Source organism: Acipenser ruthenus, chromosome 28, assembly GCF_902713425.1.
Source record: "Acipenser ruthenus chromosome 28, fAciRut3.2 maternal haplotype, whole genome shotgun sequence".
Lineage (NCBI taxonomy): Eukaryota > Metazoa > Chordata > Actinopteri > Acipenseriformes > Acipenseridae > Acipenser > Acipenser ruthenus.
In genome coordinates this window covers 6,846,661-6,853,876 of record NC_081216.1, presented here as the reverse complement: position 1 = coordinate 6,853,876, position 7,216 = coordinate 6,846,661, and the positions used below count along the sequence as shown (strand labels likewise).

At 49.5% G+C, this 7,216-nt stretch overlaps 1 long non-coding RNA gene across 1 annotated transcript in view; it reads left to right on the top strand.

Annotated features, from left to right (window-relative positions):
* Positions 1-222: 222 nt before the first annotated feature.
* Positions 223-7,216, top strand: part of LOC131702009 (uncharacterized) — a 13,052-nt gene continuing 6,058 nt past the window's right edge. Inside the window, exon 1 of the long non-coding RNA XR_009309240.1 lies at positions 223-567. This is a non-coding gene — a long non-coding RNA (uncharacterized LOC131702009). The remainder of the gene's footprint in view (positions 568-7,216) is intronic.

Sequence of the window (7,216 nt, the reverse complement as noted above, 5' to 3'; positions counted from 1 at the left end):
GAGTCTAGGGTTACAATTGCAATGTGAGTAGGCAAAGAAATGGGGTGTTAACTTCTGTCAACCAGGTGCTGCACATTTGGGGTTGGAGTGATGATGGGCTAATATTAACATATACAATGCCTATTGGACTGATGGAAAATGAGGATGGGCCAAATTATACATATGCATGTCTATAAAAATGTAAACTGGACCTTAATTCATTTGAACCTGTTTGCTCTGACTGGGAAAACGATTCCCTATATATATATATTGAATAAACCAAACTAATATTTGAAGAAAAGGACTCTGTGCATTTCTTTTGCATCTAGGTTGCATCAAGAAGCAGCTACTCGCGACTACGAAATCAGCTTCAGAGAGTGTACCATATGACTGGACAAGAGAGTGGCCTGGCTATAGATTGCTGGAAAAAATTAAAGAAAGAAACACAGGCGTACAAACTTTCTTACACTGGATTCTGCATCAATGGGCAATATGTGGAAACGTTGCAGAATTAGAACACGTAATGAGCACTGATATCAAGTGCGCCAGAAAAGAAGTGCCAAGTGTCTGGACAGAAGTCACTAAAAGGTACATCATAGTGCGACTGTTTACTAAATTGCCAGTGTCTTTTTTTCAGTTAAAAATTTGGTATTTTGGAATATAAGTTAAATATTAAGACTTAGCATTATATACTGTGACATTTTTTTTATTTTACTGTGAGATTTCCATTGAAAGTAAAATATTCTTCTATTTCCTCCGTTATATTACATTTGTGATATTCATTTTTTTTTTGTTTGTGTGTGTTCAAGGAAAGCTTCTTCTAGTTATATATGCCTATTTCTGTACTATAAAATACATTAAATAATATGTTGATTAACTGATTGAAACCGTGCCTGCATACTTACTGATGACTAGTAGTTATGCAGTGATGGGTAATGTGTTTTTATAAAGTAGTATACTTGAGTATATTGGCCTACATGCAATTAATATAGGCATTTTCACATACATTACGATGTATATATTGTATTACAATAAAAATCACATATTCATTCTGATTACCATTGTGTGAAGCACTGCATTTAGTGTGCGTTAATAATATGACAAGTATCACATGCGATAATGAATAAAATTGCAACAGTAAATACAGAAATCATTAACATGTACACTAATTGCAATTATGGTGCACCATAATGCAATTAGTGCCCTTTCATAAATGAGGCCCATTGTATGTATTTGAATGAACTGTGCACATATTTGCAAACTGGGGAAATACAGTAACAAAAACTCTGAAATTGAACAACGAATTGTATTTTAATGTAATTATTTTTTTTAGTGCTGTCTTTCTATACCATTTGCCATTTAAATAATCACCAGGGATCCTAGTTTTTCTCAGATAAAAAAAAAAAAAATCTGTGTTATTCCACAATTAAAATTCATAATTAGTAAGTATTTATTGGTAGACTTTTAAATTCTAAGGAAGTTACAAGTTCACCAGTGCCATCAATCAATAATATATACAAACTTACCATTTTACTTTAAACATTACAAATACTTCTATGTAGTAATAATAAAAAAACTACAAATAACATTCATACCAGTTTATCTCAGAGTTAGTCTTTGTTATCCAGATGGCTATTGCCAAACTCACTGACCCGATCTTAGGGGTGATTTTTATCGTTTTCGCCATCTTTAAGCAGTTTGTTCAGTAGTAACAACGCACTGGGTCCTGAAGTAACTGCAGCTCCGTTTCAGCATGAATGTGACAGCATGCCGCGCTCAACCTTCAACTCTGTACACCAGAAGCAGTTTTATTGAACAAGTATGTTTATTAAATTTAAAGCAAAATCACCTGTGTTGATGATTATATGATAAGTGTGTTGATTTGGTTATCAAACAAACAAAAAAGCCTCAAGTGTAAAACTAAAAATTCTCAGACAACATAGAAAACGATAGGTTGCGGATGCAACCCCGGTTCCCTGAAAGATAAAATAACCATCAAGGTATGGGATATTGCCGTCAGGCAGTAGCGATTGGCTGAGCTTTATAGCAAAGCTGCCTATAGGCCTATAGGCAGAGACTCTCTTCCTCTTTTGCTCTTCAGGCCGTGAAGGCTTCCGGAGCGACCTCGCGGCTTGATGGTTATTTTCTCTTTCAGGGAACCGGGGTTGCATCCGCAACCTATCGTTCCCTTTCAAGTCGAAAATAACCATCAAGGTATGGGAACAGTGTACCCAAGCCGTTGCGAGGGAGGATTCTCGGCAGTAGGACAGACTTACGTCATAACACAACTGCGTAGGCAATACATCTACGCATATGCGGAGCTGCGCCTCAGCGTCTATGCTCGCAATGACACCTGTCCTAAGGTGGAATAGTGAACACCATATTGTCAACCACTCTATATGCCCGCATCCTGAGGCGTCATAGAGTGTAGCACAGATGCTCCAAATAGTGGAGCAGAGGAATCCAGTACGTTCAACCGGTAAAACCTCATGAAAGTATGCGGTGTAGCCCAACTGGCTGCCGCGCACCCTCTAAAGAGGGCCCAGGATGTCGCCATACCCCTAGTGGAATGCGCCTTCAACTGCCCTGGTGGCGGAAGACCTGCAGAATCATAAGCTAATTTAATAGCATCCACTATCCAATGGGAAAGGCGTTGTTTAGACAACGGCTGACCCAAAGTCCTAGAACCATGGCATATGAACAATTGTTCCGTTTGCCTCACAGTCGTTGTACGGTCAATATAACACCTCAATTCCCACACGGGGCAGAGCATGTGTAACCGTTCTTCCTCTGGGGAAGAAAAGGGAGGAGGATGGAACGCCATCAACTCAACTGATTGGTTCATATGAAACGGGGATATGACCTTGGGTAAAAAAGCTGGATTTGGGCGCATGGAGACCTTAGAACCGTCTCCTGCGAAACGAGTACATGATGAATGCACTGACAGTGCATGTAACTCGCTGACGCGTTTGGCTGATACCACTGACAGCAAAAACGCAGTTTTTATAGACACAAGCTTCATATCCACGCTATGGAGAGGCTCGAACGGTGCCTTGGTAAGGGCTTCTAACACCATGTCAAGGCTCCATGATGGTAAACTGGTCGTCCTTGGAGGCCGCAAACGTCTTGCGCCTTTCAGGAACTGCGATGCCAGAAAATGGCAACCTGGTGATAAACCCTCAATGCGTACATGGCAAGCCGATATGGCGGCTAAATACACTTTAAGTGTAGAGGGAGATTTCCCTTCATCCAACAGTTTCTGTAGAAACTGTAATATCACTGCCATAGGGCAGGATATTGGGTCATGGCCCTCCGCCAGACACCAATCTTGAAACAATTGCCACTTGTACGTGTACTGTGACCTAGTAGAGGGCGCTCTAGCACTCTGAATGGTTGAACTCACCACCGTCGAGAGCCCTGGCTGACAGGCGTTCCCGTTCAGGGGCCAAGTCCATAGCTGCATGAGCTTGGGGTTCGGGTGCCAAAGCCCTCCTTGGGCCTGGGACAATAGGTCCGCTCGCAGGGGAAGCTCCCTCGGGTGACCGTGCAGCAACTGCACCAGGCTCGGGAACCATATCCTCCGAGGCCACCGAGGAGCAATCAGGATCACTGTCGCTTGCTCTACCCTGACCTTCTCTAAGAAGGCGGGGAGCATCGGAATCAGCGGAAATGCATATAGGAGCCCTGGCGGCCATTCGTGAGCCAGTGCATCGACTCCTAGGGGGCTGTCGAGGTCCCTCACCGAGAACCATAGGGGGCAGTGCGTGGTCTCTTGCGAAGCGAAGAGATCTACTTGCGCTATGCCGAACCATTCCCAAATGCGCTCTACCACCTGAGGGTGGAGACGCCATTCCCCCGCAAGAGGACCTCCTCTGGATAGGAGATCCGTTGCATAATTGACTCGCATGCAGAGAGGTCAAACGTGGTTGTGCCCATAACAACATCCGTGTTACCATCCGGTGAAGGCGAGGGGACCGTAGGCCGCCCTGGCGGTTGATATACACCACAACCGTGGTGTTGTCTGACCGCACTAACACGTGCTTGCCTAGAACCACTGGCAAGAAGTGCCAAAGGGCGAGGTCCACCGCCCTAAGTTCCAGAGCATTGATGTGGGCTGACCTCCAGGGTCCTGACCACACTTCGCGGGTCCCTGAGCCGTTCCAAACTGCTCCCCAACCTTGGTTGGAAGCGTCGGTCGTGATAACCTCCCTTCGGAAGATGGGACCCAAGCGTACGCCCTGGCGGATGTTCGACGGAACTTTCCACCAGCACAGCGCTTCCCAGCAGGTTCGGGATACCGTCAACCTGCGATGTTTGTCTCTCCGCGGATGCAACGCGAAGGCATTGAACCAGGCCTGACAGGTCTCTGGTGTTATAAGCCCAAGTGAAGGACTTGCAAGGCGGCAGCCATCAACCCCAGCGTGCGCTGACACAGCTCCATGCTAACTGTTTCTCTCAACCTGAATAGGGAGAGACACCGCTCCATCGAGGCAACTCTTTGTGTCGACAGAGTCGCTTCCATGGACACTGAGTCCAGATGCAGACCCAAGAATTCGGTCTGTTTGCTCGGCACGAGGCGGCTCTTTTCTGAATTTTCCTTCAGACCTAGCCGCTGAAGATGGTCTGTAACCATCACTGTGTGCTGTGCCAACTGCTCCTTTCACTGCGCGCAGACGAGCCAGTCGTCCAGATAGTTCAGCAGTCAGACGCCTTGAGCCCGCAAGGGAGCTAGAATGGCATCTATACATTTCGAAAAGGTTCGAGGAGCTAGTGACAGGCCGAATGGAAGGACACAAAACTCGTATACCCTGCTCTGGAATGTGAAACACAGATACTTCCTGTGACCTGGGCAGATGGGAACGTGAAAGTACGCATCTATCAGGTCCACGGTGGTGAACCAGTCGCCATGTCAGACTGACTGGATGATGTGCCTGTGCGTAAGCATCCTGAACGATAACACCCGCAGGTATTTGTTCAGTACTCGCAGATCTAAAATAGGGCGGAGCCCATCGTCCTTTTTGGGCACCAGGAAGTATTTGGAATAGAACTCCTGGTCGATCAGAGCAGGGTCTACTTGTTGAATGGCACGCTTCCTGAGCAATGCCTGTATTTCCACATTCAGAGCTGAGGACTGAACCGAGTCCTTCACTGCAGTTACCACCACTCCCCGGAAGGGGGGAGGTTTTAACTGGAACTGAAGGGTGTACCCGGTGAATATAGTTTTGTGCACCCTGATGTCGTTGGTGCATTGTTGCCAGAACTGGAGCTGTGGGACAGTGTGGGGGTGGGTTAACAGCTGCCTGAAGTTTTCAGGGCTGTTTTGGCTGCGCTAGTTCACGAGGGGCCTGGCCAGAACCACGAGGGCGTGGCCTGCCACCTCCTCTAGGGCGCCACCCTCCGCGCTGCGGTCTTACAAACGCGGGTTGGCCGCACGCTGATGGACCTGAAGGGGAGGTCTTACTACCCCGTGGTTGCGCCTGCTGCTGTGGCGGTGTCCTGCGTCATTGATGTTCCTGAGGCCGCTTCTGCTGGAACGGCTTATTTAGCCACATTTTCGCCATTTGCTGCGACGCCTCCTGCGCCTTGACGGAGCGTTGCAGCATCTCTTCCACCGCCGGACCAAATGTGTATCCCGGTGTAATTGGGGCAACCAGCAACGGGGCCTTGTCAGGTTCCTGCACTCTCGCTTGGGAGAGCCAGAGCTGCCTTCTGGCCACCACCAGAGACGCGATGCTCCTGCGTTGAGCTGGGCCAGCTTCACCAGCACCTGACTGACCGTCCCCAACTCGCTTCTGAGGGCCAGGAAGGGCACTCAGGCAGGTCCCTAATGAGTGCCGCTTGGTAGACTGTCAGCAAGCTGGCCACATTTGACAGTTTGACCGCCTCCGTGGCCTCAGCGTACCCCTTTTTTAGGTGTACCTCTGTGGTCCTGCACTACTTATTGGGGCATGCAGGATCCTTTGTCAGCCCCGATAATGTTGGCGTCTTCACCAACGCAGCGAACGCAGCATCCACCGGTGGGAAGGACGCCAACCCAGCCTCACTTGCCCCTTGCATGTTAAAGGCCGAGGCCTTGCGATAAGTCGCAGGGGCAGAGGCCAGAGCCCCCCAGGTGGACTGCACCTCCTTAATAAAGTCTGGGAATGCCGGAAGCATCCTGGACTGATGGGGCTGGGCTTAAGGCGACTCAAACAAGGATCACCGTGGTTTCCGCCATAGGCCACTCGATGCCCAAGTGACGGGTTGCTCTCTACACCACAGACCACGTCGGGTCATCGGTATCTAGCACCTGGAGCTCGATGTCCTGCTCAGAGTGCTGGGAGGCTACCTCAGTCTCTATACTCTCCCCTTCTAGGATGTCTGATGCGTCTCTGGAAACTGCATCCGTATCCCACTCCCTTTGAGGTTGCACTGGAAGGGCGACGGCCGGTGCAGGTTGTGGAGGGGCCACTGGCTGGCTAGCAATGGGCCCAGTCGGTTGTTCTGGGACTGGGGGCACCACATTTGCTAGGGACATGAGGATGGACTGCTGCCCCATCATAACCTCCATAAACTGAGACATTTTGGAGGTTAGCTCCGCCACCCCTGACCTGTCTCTGTATCGCCTGTCCCGACGAGGGGAGCGAGAGCGTCCTCTCCGTCGAGGCGATCTGGAGTGCGACCTAGACTCCCGACGGGGGCGTACCCTACGAGGGGAGGGGCTGCGTTCCCCGAGCGTGTCTGGTGGGGGACCTCTGACCAGCTGTTAGCTGGGAGGACGGGCTCCTGGAGAGCTGTAGCCGCCCTGGCGGCGTCGCCATAGACAACGGCGGGGCAGAAATGGTGTGGGATGATCCCGAGGAAGGAGAGCGTCGAGCATCGAGCACCGAGCACCGAGCGCCTAAGCTTCGAGCGCTAAGCACCTAAGGTGCGTGCGTCGAGCGCCGAAGCGTCGAGCAGCGACACACTGAGTGTCGAGCACCGAAGCGTCGAGCACCGAGTCCCAAGCGCGGAAGCGCTGCACCAAGCACCGAGGCGCAGCACGCGGAGTGCGAGTACCAAGCGTTGAGACGCTAGCATGAGACGCCTAAGCGTCAGCTGACCCGCAGAGCGGAGACAGTAGTGCTGGTACAGTGTCTGATGCTGATTAATACTTACCTAGGTGCTTAAGGGAATATGTGTTTCGGTGAAAAAAAGGATTTTTTTTTTGTGATGCTGCAGCAACACTATATAGTGCTTAGTGACTGTAAGGGCAGGC